Source organism: Leuresthes tenuis, unplaced genomic scaffold, assembly GCF_036924035.1.
Source record: "Leuresthes tenuis unplaced genomic scaffold, fLeuTen1.0.hap1 SCAF_1, whole genome shotgun sequence".
Taxonomy (NCBI): Eukaryota; Metazoa; Chordata; class Actinopteri; order Atheriniformes; family Atherinopsidae; genus Leuresthes; species Leuresthes tenuis.
This window is the reverse complement of record NW_027325355.1, coordinates 24,637,420-24,653,281: the sequence shown is the minus strand read 5'-3', so window position 1 is coordinate 24,653,281 and position 15,862 is coordinate 24,637,420.

Here is a 15,862-nt window from a genome sequence, read left to right as displayed (position 1 = left end):
CGAACATTATCTTGGACCAGAGATCGAACATTACCGTGGACCAGAGACAGAACATTACCGTGGACCAGAGACACAACATTACCGTGAAAAAGAAACAGAACATTACCGTGGACCAGATACGGAACATTATCGTGGACCAGAGAAAAAACATTACCGTGAAACCGAAACAGAACATTATCGTGGACCAGAAACGGAACATTACCGTGAAAACGAACATTATTGTGGACCAGACACAGAACATTACCGTGGACCAGAGACAGAACATTACCGTGAAACCGAAACAGAACATTATCGTGGACCAGAAACGGAACATTACCGTTAAACAGAAACACAAAACTATCGTGGACCAGGGACGGAACATTACCGTGAAACCGAACATTATCGTGGACCAGAGATCGAACATTACCGTGGACCAGAGACAGAACATTACCGTGGACCAGAGACAGAACATTTCGGTGGACCAGAGACAGAACATTTCCGTGGACCAGAGACAGAACATTACCGTGGACCAGAGACAGAACATTACTGTGGACCAGAGACCGAACTTTACCTTGAAACCGAACATTACCGTGGACCAGAGACAGAATATTACCATGGACCAGAGACAGAACATTACCATGAAACAGAACATTATCATGGACCAGAAACGGAACATTACCATGAAACAGAAAAACAACATTATCGTGGACCAGAGACGGAACATTATCGTGGACCAGAAACGGAACATTATCGTGAAACCGAAACAGAACATTATCGTGGACCAGAAACGGAACATTACCGTTAAACAGAAACACAAAATTATCGTGGACCAGGGACGGAACATTACCGTGAAACCGAACATTATCGTGGACCAGAGATCGAACATTACCGTGGACCAGAGACAGAACATTACCGTGGACCAGAGACAGAACATTTCCGTGGACCAGAGACAGAACATTTCCGTGGACCAGAGACAGAACATTACCGTGGACCAGAGACAGAACATTACTGTGGACCAGAGACCGAACTTTACCTTGAAACCGAACATTACCGTGGACCAGAGACAGAATATTACCATGGACCAGAGACAGAACATTACCATGAAACAGAACATTATCATGGACCAGAAACGGAACATTACCGTGAAACAGAAAAACAACATTATCGTGGACCAGAGACGGAACATTATCGTGGACCAGAAACGGAACATTATCGTGAAACCGAACATTATCGTGGACCAGAGACGGAACATTACCGTGAAACAGAAACACAACATTACCGTGGACCAGAGACAGAACATTACCGTGAAACGGAAACACAAAATTATCGTGGATCAGAAAAGGAACATTACCATGAAACAGAAACAGAACATTATCGTGGACCAAAGACGGAACATTATCGTGGACCAGAGACGGAACATTACCGTGAAACCGAACATTATCGTGGACCAGACACAGAACATTACCGTTAAACCGAAACAGAACATTATCGTGGACCAGAAACGGAACATTACCGTGAAACCGAAACAGAACATTATCGTGGACCAGAGACGGAACATTACCGTGAAACCGAACATTACCGTGGACCAGAGATCGAATATTACCGTAGACCAGAGACAGAAAATTACCGTGGACCAGAGACAGAACATTACCGTGGACCAGAGACCGAAGTTTACCTTGAAACCGAACATTACCCTGGACCAGAGACAGAACATTACCATGGACCAGAGACAGAACATTACTGTGAAACAGAACATTATCATGGACCAGAAACGGAACATTACCGTGAAACAGAAACAGAACATTATCGTGGACCAGAAACGGAACATTACCGTGAAACCGAAACAGAAGATTATCGTGGACCAGAAACGGAACATTACCGTGAAACAGAAACACAACATTACCGTGGACCAGAGACAGAACATTACCTTGAAACCAAAACAGAACATTATCGTGGACCAGAAACGGAACATTATCGTGGACCAGAGACAGAACATTACCGTGAAACCGAAACAGAACATTATCGTGGACCAGAAACGGAACATTATCGTGGACCAGAGACAGAACATTACTGTGGACCAGAGACCGAACTTTACCTTGAAACCGAACATTACCGTGGACCAGAGACAGAATATTACCATGGACCAGAGACAGAACATTACCATGAAACAGAACATTATCATGGACCAGAAACGGAACATTACCGTGAAACATAAAAACAACATTATCGTGGACCAGAGACGGAACATTATCGTGGACCAGAAACGGAACGTTATCGTGAAACCGAACATTATCGTGGACCAGAGACGGAACATTACCGTGAAACAGAAACACAACATTACCGTGGACCAGAGACAGAACATTACCGTGAAACGGAAACAGAACATTACCGTGAAACCGAAACAGAACATTATCGTGGACTAGAAACGGAACATTACCGTGAAACAGAAACACAAAATTATCGTGGATCAGAAAAGGAACATTACCATGAAACAGAAACAGAACATTATCGTGGACCAAAGACGGAACATTATCGTGGACCAGAGACGGAACATTACCGTGAAACCGAACATTATCGTGGACCAGACACAGAACATTACCGTGGACCAGAGACAGAACATTACCATGAAACCGAAAATTATCGTGGACCAGAAAAGGAACATTACCGTGAAACAGATACAAAAAATTATCGTGGACCAGAAACGGAACATTACCGTGAAACAGAAACAGAACATTAGCGTGGACCAGAGACAGAACATTACCGTGGACCAGAGACGGAACATTACCGTTAAACCGAAACAGAACATTATCGTGGACCAGAAACGGAACATTACCGTGAAACCGAAACAGAACATTATCGTGGACCAGACACGGAACATTACCGTGAAACCGAACATTATCGTGGACCAGAGATCGAATATTACCGTGGACCAGAGACAGAACATTACCGTGGACCAGAGACAGAACATTACCGTGGACCAGAGACCGAAGTTTACCTTGAAACCGAACATTACCCTGGACCAGAGACAGAACATTACCATGGACCAGAGACAGAACATTACCGTGAAACAGAACATTATCATGGACCAGAAACGGAACATTACCGTGAAACAGAAACAGAACATTATCGTGGACCAGAAACGGAACATTACCGTGAAACCGAAACAGAAGATTATCGTGGACCAGAAACGGAACATTATCGTGGACCAGAGATCGAATATTACCGTGGACCAGAGACAGAACATTACCGTGGACCAGAGACAGAACATTACCGTGGACCAGAGACCGAAGTTTACCTTGAAACCGAACATTACCCTGGAACAGAGACAGAACATTACCATGGACCAGAGACAGAACATTACCGTGAAGCAGAACATTATCATGGACCAGAAACGGAACATTACCGTGAAACAGAAACAGAACATTATCGTGGACCAGAAACGGAACATTACCGTGAAACCGAAACAGAAGATTATCGTGGACCAGAAACGGAACATTACCGTGAAACAGAAACACAACATTACCGTGGACCAGAGACAGAACATTACCTTGAAACCAAAACAGAACATTATCGTGGACCAGAAACGGAACATTATCGTGGACCAGAGACAGAACATTACCGTGAAACCGAAACAGAACATTATCGTGGACCAGAAACGGAACATTATCGTGGACCAGAGACAGAACATTATCGTGGATCAGAGACAGAACATTATCGTGGAACAGAGACGGAACATTATCATGGACCAGAGACAGAACATTACCGTGAAACCTAAACAGAACATTATCGTTGACCAGAAACGGAACATTATCGTGAAACCGAACATTATCGTGGACCAGAAACACAAAATGATCGTGGACCAGAGACAGAACATTACCATGAAACCGAAACAGAACATTATCGTGGACCAGAAACGGAACATTACCGTGAAACAGAAACACAAAATTATCGTGGACCAGAAACGGAACATTACCGTGAAACAGAAACACAACATTATCGTGGACCAGAGCCGGAACATTACCGTGAAACCGAACATTATCTTGGACCAGAGATCGAACATTACCGTGGACCAGAGACAGAACATTACCGTGGACCAGAGACACAACATTACCGTGAAAAAGAAACAGAGCATTACCGTGGACCAGATACGGAACATTATCGTGGACCAGAGAAAAAACATTACCGTGAAACCGAAACAGAACATTATCGTGGACCAGAAACGGAACATTACCGTGAAAACGAACATTATTGTGGACCAGACACAGAACATTACCGTGGACCAGAGACAGAACATTACCGTGAAACCGAAACAGAACATTATCGTGGACCAGAAACGGAACATTACCGTTAAACAGAAACACAAAACTATCGTGGACCAGGGACGGAACATTACCGTGAAACCGAACATTATCGTGGACCAGAGATCGAACATTACCGTGGACCAGAGACAGAACATTACCGTGGACCAGAGACAGAACATTTCGGTGGACCAGAGACAGAACATTTCCGTGGACCAGAGACAGAACATTACCGTGGACCAGAGACAGAACATTACTGTGGACCAGAGACCGAACTTTACCTTGAAACCGAACATTACCGTGGACCAGAGACAGAATATTACCATGGACCAGAGACAGAACATTACCATGAAACAGAACATTATCATGGACCAGAAACGGAACATTACCGTGAAACAGAAAAACAACATTATCGTGGACCAGAGACGGAACATTATCGTGGACCAGAAACGGAACATTATCGTGAAACCGAAACAGAACATTATCGTGGACCAGAAACGGAACATTACCGTTAAACAGAAACACAAAATTATCGTGGACCAGGGACGGAACATTACCGTGAAACCGAACATTATCGTGGACCAGAGATCGAACATTACCGTGGACCAGAGACAGAACATTACCGTGGACCAGAGACAGAACATTTCCGTGGACCAGAGACAGAACATTTCCGTGGACCAGAGACAGAACATTACCGTGGACCAGAAACAGAACATTACTGTGGACCAGAGACCGAACTTTACCTTGAAACCGAACATTACCGTGGACCAGAGACAGAATATTACCATGGACCAGAGACAGAACATTACCATGAAACAGAACATTATCATGGACCAGAAACGGAACATTACCGTGAAACAGAAAAACAACATTATCGTGGACCAGAGACGGAACATTATCGTGGACCAGAAACGGAACATTATCGTGAAACCGAACATTATCGTGGACCAGAGACGGAACATTACCGTGAAACAGAAACACAACATTACCGTGGACCAGAGACAGAACATTACCGTGAAACGGAAACACAAAATTATCGTGGATCAGAAAAGGAACATTACCATGAAACAGAAACAGAACATTATCGTGGACCAAAGACGGAACATTATCGTGGACCAGAGACGGAACATTACCGTGAAACCGAACATTATCGTGGACCAGACACAGAACATTACCGTTAAACCGAAACAGAACATTATCGTGGACCAGAAACGGAACATTACCGTGAAACCGAAACAGAACATTATCGTGGACCAGAGACGGAACATTACCGTGAAACCGAACATTATCGTGGACCAGAGATCGAATATTACCGTAGACCAGAGACAGAACATTACCGTGGACCAGAGACAGAACATTACCGTGGACCAGAGACAGAACATTACCGTGGACCAGAGACAGAATATTACCATGGACCAGAGACAGAACATTACCATGAAACAGAACATTATCATGGACCAGAAACGGAACATTACCGTGAAACATAAAAACAACATTATCGTGGACCAGAGACGGAACATTATCGTGGACCAGAAACGGAACATTATCGTGAAACCGAACATTATCGTGGACCAGAGACGGAACATTACCGTGAAACAGAAACACAACATTACCGTGGACCAGAGACAGAACATTACCGTGAAACGGAAACAGAACATTACCGTGAAACCGAAACAGAACATTATCGTGGACTAGAAACGGAACATTACCGTGAAACAGAAACACAAAATTATCGTGGATCAGAAAAGGAACATTACCATGAAACAGAAACAGAACATTATCGTGGACCAAAGACGGAACATTATCGTGGACCAGAGACGGAACATTACCGTGAAACCGAACATTATCGTGGACCAGACACAGAACATTACCGTGGACCAGAGACAGAACATTACCATGAAACCGAACATTATCGTGGACCAGAAACGGAACATTACCGTGAAACAGATACAAAAAATTATCGTGGACCAGAAACGGAACATTACCGTGAAACAGAAACAGAACATTAGCGTGGACCAGAGACAGAACATTACCGTGGACCAGAGACGGAACATTACCGTTAAACCGAAACAGAACATTATCGTGGACCAGAAACGGAACATTACCGTGAAACCGAAACAGAACATTATCGTGGACCAGACACGGAACATTACCGTGAAACCGAACATTATCGTGGACCAGAGATCGAATATTACCGTGGACCAGAGACAGAACATTACCGTGGACCAGAGACAGAACATTACCGTGGACCAGAGACCGAAGTTTACCTTGAAACCGAACATTACCCTGGACCAGAGACAGAACATTACCATGGACCAGAGACAGAACATTACCGTGAAACAGAACATTATCATGGACCAGAAACGGAACATTACCGTGAAACAGAAACAGAACATTATCGTGGACCAGAAACGGAACATTACCGTGAAACCGAAACAGAAGATTATCGTGGACCAGAAACGGAACATTATCGTGGACCAGAGATCGAATATTACCGTGGACCAGAGACAGAACATTACCGTGGACCAGAGACAGAACATTACCGTGGACCAGAGACCGAAGTTTACCTTGAAACCGAACATTACCCTGGAACAGAGACAGAACATTACCATGGACCAGAGACAGAACATTACCGTGAAACAGAACATTATCATGGACCAGAAACGGAACATTACCGTGAAACAGAAACAGAACATTATCGTGGACCAGAAACGGAACATTACCGTGAAACCGAAACAGAAGATTATCGTGGACCAGAAACGGAACATTACCGTGAAACAGAAACACAACATTACCGTGGACCAGAGACAGAACATTACCTTGAAACCAAAACAGAACATTATCGTGGACCAGAAACGGAACATTATCGTGGACCAGAGACAGAACATTACCGTGAAACCGAAACAGAACATTATCGTGGACCAGAAACGGAACATTATCGTGGACCAGAGACAGAACATTATCGTGGATCAGAGACAGAACATTATCGTGGAACAGAGACGGAACATTATCATGGACCAGAGACAGAACATTACCGTGAAACCTAAACAGAACATTATCGTTGACCAGAAACGGAACATTATCGTGAAACCGAACATTATCGTGGACCAGAAACACAAAATGATCGTGGACCAGAGACAGAACATTACCATGAAACCGAAACAGAACATTATCGTGGACCAGAAACGGAACATTACCGTGAAACAGAAACACAAAATTATCGTGGACCAGAAACGGAACATTACCGTGAAACAGAAACACAACATTATCGTGGACCAGAGCCGGAACATTACCGTGAAACCGAACATTATCTTGGACCAGAGATCGAACATTACCGTGGACCAGAGACAGAACATTACCGTGGACCAGAGACACAACATTACCGTGAAAAAGAAACAGAACATTACCGTGGACCAGATACGGAACATTATCGTGGACCAGAGAAAAAACATTACCGTGAAACCGAAACAGAACATTATCGTGGACCAGAAACGGAACATTACCGTGAAAACGAACATTATTGTGGACCAGACACAGAACATTACCGTGGACCAGAGACAGAACATTACCGTGAAACCGAAACAGAACATTATCGTGGACCAGAAACGGAACATTACCGTTAAACAGAAACACAAAACTATCGTGGACCAGGGACGGAACATTACCGTGAAACCGAACATTATCGTGGACCAGAGATCGAACATTACCGTGGACCAGAGACAGAACATTACCGTGGACCAGAGACAGAACATTTCGGTGGACCAGAGACAGAACATTTCCGTGGACCAGAGACAGAACATTACCGTGGACCAGAGACAGAACATTACTGTGGACCAGAGACCGAACTTTACCTTGAAACCGAACATTACCGTGGACCAGAGACAGAATATTACCATGGACCAGAGACAGAACATTACCATGAAACAGAACATTATCATGGACCAGAAACGGAACATTACCGTGAAACAGAAAAACAACATTATCGTGGACCAGAGACGGAACATTATCGTGGACCAGAAACGGAACATTATCGTGAAACCGAAACAGAACATTATCGTGGACCAGAAACGGAACATTACCGTTAAACAGAAACACAAAATTATCGTGGACCAGGGACGGAACATTACCGTGAAACCGAACATTATCGTGGACCAGAGATCGAACATTACCGTGGACCAGAGACAGAACATTACCGTGGACCAGAGACAGAACATTTCCGTGGACCAGAGACAGAACATTTCCGTGGACCAGAGACAGAACATTACCGTGGACCAGAAACAGAACATTACTGTGGACCAGAGACCGAACTTTACCTTGAAACCGAACATTACCGTGGACCAGAGACAGAATATTACCATGGACCAGAGACAGAACATTACCATGAAACAGAACATTATCATGGACCAGAAACGGAACATTACCGTGAAACAGAAAAACAACATTATCGTGGACCAGAGACGGAACATTATCGTGGACCAGAAACGGAACATTATCGTGAAACGGAACATTATCGTGGACCAGAGACGGAACATTACCGTGAAACAGAAACACAACATTACCGTGGACCAGAGACAGAACATTACCGTGAAACGGAAACACAAAATTATCATGGATCAGAAAAGGAACATTACCATGAAACAGAAACAGAACATTATCGTGGACCAAAGACGGAACATTATCGTGGACCAGAGACGGAACATTACCGTGAAACCGAACATTATTGTGGACCAGACACAGAACATTACCGTTAAACCGAAACAGAACATTATCGTGGACCAGAAACGGAACATTACCGTGAAACCGAAACAGAACATTATCGTGGACCAGAGACGGAACATTACCGTGAAACCGAACATTATCGTGGACCAGAGATCGAATATTACCGTAGACCAGAGACAGAACATTACCGTGGACCAGAGACAGAACATTACCGTGGACCAGAGACCGAAGTTTACCTTGAAACCGAACATTACCCTGGACCAGAGACAGAACATTACTGTGAAACAGAACATTATCATGGACCAGAAACGGAACATTACCGTGAAACAGAAACAGAACATTATCGTGGACCAGAAACGGAACATTACCGTGAAACCGAAACAGAAGATTATCGTGGACCAGAAACGGAACATTACCGTGAAACAGAAACACAACATTACCGTGGACCAGAGACAGAACATTACCTTGAAACCAAAACAGAACATTATCGTGGACCAGAAACGGAACATTATCGTGGACCAGAGACAGAACATTACCGTGAAACCGAAACAGAACATTATCGTGGACCAGAAACGGAACATTATCGTGGACCAGAGACAGAACATTATCGTGGATCAGAGACAGAACATTATCGTGGACCAGAGACGGAATATTATCATGGACCAGAGACAGAACATTACCGTGAAACCTAAACAGAACATTATCGTTGACCAGAAACGGAACATTATCGTGAAACCGAACATTATCGTGGACCAGAAACACAAAATTATCGTGGACCAGAAATGGAACATTACCGTGAAACAGAAACACAACATTATCGTGTACCAGAGACCGAACATTACCGTGAAACCGAACATTACCGTGGACCAGAGACAGAACATTACCGTGGAACAGAGACAGAACATTACCGTGAAACCGAAACAGAACATTATCGTGGACCAGAAACGGAACATTACCGTGAAACAGAAACACAACATTATCGTGGACCAGAGACGGAACATTACCTTGAAACCGAACATTATCGTGGACCAGAGATCGAACATTATCGTGGACCAGAGACAGAACATTACCGTGGACCAGAAATGGAACATTACCTTGAAACCAAACATTACCATGGACCAGATACGGAACATTACCGTGGACCACAAACAGAAAATTACTATGGACCAGAGACAGAACATTATCGTGAAACAGAACATTATCATGGACCAGAAACGGAACATTACCGTGAAACAGAAACACAACATTATCGTGGACCAGAGACGGAACATTACTGTGGACCAGAGACGGAACATTACCGTGGACCAGAACACTACCGTGGACCAGAACATTACCGTGAAACCGAACATTATCGTGGACCAGAGACCAAACATTACCGTGAAACCGAACATTACCGTGGACCAGAGACCAAACATTACCATGAAACCGAAACAGAACATTATCGTGGACCAGAAACGGAACATTACCGTGAAACAGAAACACAACATTATCGTGGACCAGAAACGGAACATTACCGTGAAACAGAAACAGAACATTACCGTGAAACAGAAACACAACATTATAGTGGACCAGAAACGGAACATTACCGTGAAACAGAAACAGAACATTAGCGTGGACCAGAGACAGAACATTACCGTGGACCAGAGACAGAACATTACCGTGAAACCGAAACAGAACATTATCGTGGACCAGAAACGGAACATTACCGTTAAACAGAAACACAAAATTATCGTGGACCAGGGACGGAACATTACCGTGAAACCGAACATTATCGTGGACCAGAGATCGAACATTACCGTGGACCAGAGACAGAACATTAACGTGGACCAGAGACAGAACATTTCCGTGGACCAGAGACAGAACATTTCCGTGGACCAGAGACAGAACATTACCGTGGACCAGAGACAGAACATTTCCGTGGACCAGAGACAGAACATTACCGTGGACCAGAGACAGAACATTACTGTGGACCAGAGACCGAACTTTACCTTGAAACCGAACATTACCGTGGACCAGAGACAGAATATTACCATGGACCAGAGACAGAACATTACCATGAAACAGAACATTATCATGGACCAGAAACGGAACATTACCGTGAAACATAAAAACAACATTATCGTGGACCAGAGACGGAACATTATCGTGGACCAGAAACGGAACATTATCGTGAAACCGAACATTATCGTGGACCAGAGACGGAACATTACCGTTAAACAGAAACACAAAATTATCGTGGACCAGGGACGGAACATTACCGTGAAACCGAACATTATCGTGGACCAGAGATCGAACATTACCGTGGACCAGAGACAGAACATTACCGTGGACCAGAGACAGAACATTTCCGTGGACCAGAGACAGAACATTTCCGTGGACCAGAGACAGAACATTACCGTGGACCAGAAACAGAACATTACTGTGGACCAGAGACCGAACTTTACCTTGAAACCGAACATTACCGTGGACCAGAGACAGAATATTACCATGGACCAGAGACAGAACATTACCATGAAACAGAACATTATCATGGACCAGAAACGGAACATTGCCGTGAAACAGAAAAACAACATTATCGTGGACCAGAGACGGAACATTATCGTGGACCAGAAACGGAACATTATCGTGAAACCGAACATTATCGTGGACCAGAGACGGAACATTACCGTGAAACAGAAACACAACATTACCGTGGACCAGAGACAGAACATTACCGTGAAACGGAAACACAAAATTATCATGGATCAGAAAAGGAACATTACCATGAAACAGAAACAGAACATTATCGTGGACCAAAGACGGAACATTATCGTGGACCAGAGACGGAACATTACCGTGAAACCGAACATTATTGTGGACCAGACACAGAACATTACCGTTAAACCGAAACAGAACATTATCGTGGACCAGAAACGGAACATTACCGTGAAACCGAAACAGAACATTATCGTGGACCAGAGACGGAACATTACCGTGAAACCGAACATTATCGTGGACCAGAGATCGAATATTACCGTAGACCAGAGACAGAACATTACCGTGGACCAGAGACAGAACATTACCGTGGACCAGAGACCGAAGTTTACCTTGAAACCGAACATTACCCTGGACCAGAGACAGAACATTACCATGGACCAGAGACAGAACATTACTGTGAAACAGAACATTATCATGGACCAGAAACGGAACATTACCGTGAAACAGAAACAGAACATTATCGTGGACCAGAAACGGAACATTACCGTGAAACCGAAACAGAAGATTATCGTGGACCAGAAACGGAACATTACCGTGAAACAGAAACACAACATTACCGTGGACCAGAGACAGAACATTACCTTGAAACCAAAACAGAACATTATCGTGGACCAGAAACGGAACATTATCGTGGACCAGAGACAGAACATTACCGTGAAACCGAAACAGAACATTATCGTGGACCAGAAACGGAACATTATCGTGGACCAGAGACAGAACATTATCGTGGATCAGAGACAGAACATTATCGTGGACCAGAGACGGAATATTATCATGGACCAGAGACAGAACATTACCGTGAAACCTAAACAGAACATTATCGTTGACCAGAAACGGAACATTATCGTGAAACCGAACATTATCGTGGACCAGAAACACAAAATTATCGTGGACCAGAAATGGAACATTACCGTGAAACAGAAACACAACATTATCGTGTACCAGAGACCGAACATTACCGTGAAACCGAACATTACCGTGGACCAGAGACAGAACATTACCGTGGAACAGAGACAGAACATTACCGTGAAACCGAAACAGAACATTATCGTGGACCAGAAACGGAACATTACCGTGAAACAGAAACACAACATTATCGTGGACCAGAGACGGAACATTACCTTGAAACCGAACATTATCGTGGACCAGAGATCGAACATTATCGTGGACCAGAGACAGAACATTACCGTGGACCAGAAATGGAACATTACCTTGAAACCAAACATTACCATGGACCAGATACGGAACATTACCGTGGACCACAAACAGAAAATTACTATGGACCAGAGACAGAACATTATCGTGAAACAGAACATTATCATGGACCAGAAACGGAACATTACCGTGAAACAGAAACACAACATTATCGTGGACCAGAGACGGAACATTACTGTGGACCAGAGACGGAACATTACCGTGGACCAGAACATTACCGTGGACCAGAACATTACCGTGAAACCGAACATTATCGTGGACCAGAGACCAAACATTACCGTGAAACCGAACATTACCGTGGACCAGAGACCAAACATTACCATGAAACCGAAACAGAACATTATCGTGGACCAGAAACGGAACATTACCGTGAAACAGAAACACAACATTATCGTGGACCAGAAACGGAACATTACCGTGAAACAGAAACAGAACATTACCGTGAAACAGAAACACAACATTATAGTGGACCAGAAACGGAACATTACCGTGAAACAGAAACAGAACATTAGCGTGGACCAGAGACAGAACATTACCGTGGACCAGAGACAGAACATTACCGTGAAACCGAAACAGAACATTATCGTGGACCAGAAACGGAACATTACCGTTAAACAGAAACACAAAATTATCGTGGACCAGGGACGGAACATTACCGTGAAACCGAACATTATCGTGGACCAGAGATCGAACATTACCGTGGACCAGAGACAGAACATTAACGTGGACCAGAGACAGAACATTTCCGTGGACCAGAGACAGAACATTTCCGTGGACCAGAGACAGAACATTACCGTGGACCAGAGACAGAACATTTCCGTGGACCAGAGACAGAACATTACCGTGGACCAGAGACAGAACATTACTGTGGACCAGAGACCGAACTTTACCTTGAAACCGAACATTACCGTGGACCAGAGACAGAATATTACCATGGACCAGAGACAGAACATTACCATGAAACAGAACATTATCATGGACCAGAAACGGAACATTACCGTGAAACAGAAAAACAACATTATCGTGGACCAGAGACGGAACATTATCGTGGACCAGAAACGGAACATTACCGTTAAACAGAAACACAAAATTATCGTGGACCAGGGACGGAACATTACCGTGAAACCGAACATTATCGTGGACCAGAGATCGAACATTACCGTGGACCAGAGACAGAACATTACCGTGGACCAGAGACAGAACATTTCCGTGGACCAGAGACAGAACATTTCCGTGGACCAGAGACAGAACATTACCGTGGACCAGAAACAGAACATTACTGTGGACCAGAGACCGAACTTTACCTTGAAACCGAACATTACCGTGGACCAGAGACAGAATATTACCATGGACCAGAGACAGAACATTACCATGAAACAGAACATTATCATGGACCAGAAACGGAACATTACCGTGAAACAGAAAAACAACATTATCGTGGACCAGAGACGGAACATTATCGTGGACCAGAAACGGAACATTATCGTGAAACGGAACATTATCGTGGACCAGAGACGGAACATTACCGTGAAACAGAAACACAACATTACCGTGGACCAGAGACAGAACATTACCGTGAAACGGAAACACAAAATTATCATGGATCAGAAAAGGAACATTACCATGAAACAGAAACAGAACATTATCGTGGACCAAAGACGGAACATTATCGTGGACCAGAGACGGAACATTACCGTGAAACCGAACATTATTGTGGACCAGACACAGAACATTACCGTTAAACCGAAACAGAACATTATCGTGGACCAGAAACGGAACATTACCGTGAAACCGAAACAGAACATTATCGTGGACCAGAGACGGAACATTACCGTGAAACCGAACATTATCGTGGACCAGAGATCGAATATTACCGTAGACCAGAGACAGAACATTACCGTGGACCAGAGACAGAACATTACCGTGGACCAGAGACCGAAGTTTACCTTGAAACCGAACATTACCCTGGACCAGAGACAGAACATTACTGTGAAACAGAACATTATCATGGACCAGAAACGGAACATTACCGTGAAACAGAAACAGAACATTATCGTGGACCAGAAACGGAACATTACCGTGAAACCGAAACAGAAGATTATCGTGGACCAGAAACGGAACATTACCGTGAAACAGAAACACAACATTACCGTGGACCAGAGACAGAACATTACCTTGAAACCAAAACAGAACATTATCGTGGACCAGAAACGGAACATTATCGTGGACCAGAGACAGAACATTACCGTGAAACCGAAACAGAACATTATCGTGGACCAGAAACGGAACATTATCGTGGACCAGAGACAGAACATTATCGTGGATCAGAGACAGAACATTATCGTGGACCAGAGACGGAATATTATCATGGACCAGAGACAGAACATTACCGTGAAACCTAAACAGAACATTATCGTTGACCAGAAACGGAACATTATCGTGAAACCGAACATTATCGTGGACCAGAAACACAAAATTATCGTGGACCAGAAATGGAACATTACCGTGAAACAGAAACACAACATTATCGTGTACCAGAGACCGAACATTACCGTGAAACCGAACATTACCGTGGACCAGAGACAGAACATTACCGTGGAACAGAGACAGAACATTACCGTGAAACCGAAACAGAACATTATCGTGGACCAGAAACGGAACATTACCGTGAAACAGAAACACAACATTATCGTGGACCAGAGACGGAACATTACCTTGAAACCGAACATTATCGTGGACCAGAGATCGAACATTATCGTGGACCAGAGACAGAACATTACCGTGGACCAGAAATGGAACATTACCTTGAAACCAAACATTACCATGGACCAGATACGGAACATTACCGTGGACCACAAACAGAAAATTACTATGGACCAGAGACAGAACATTAT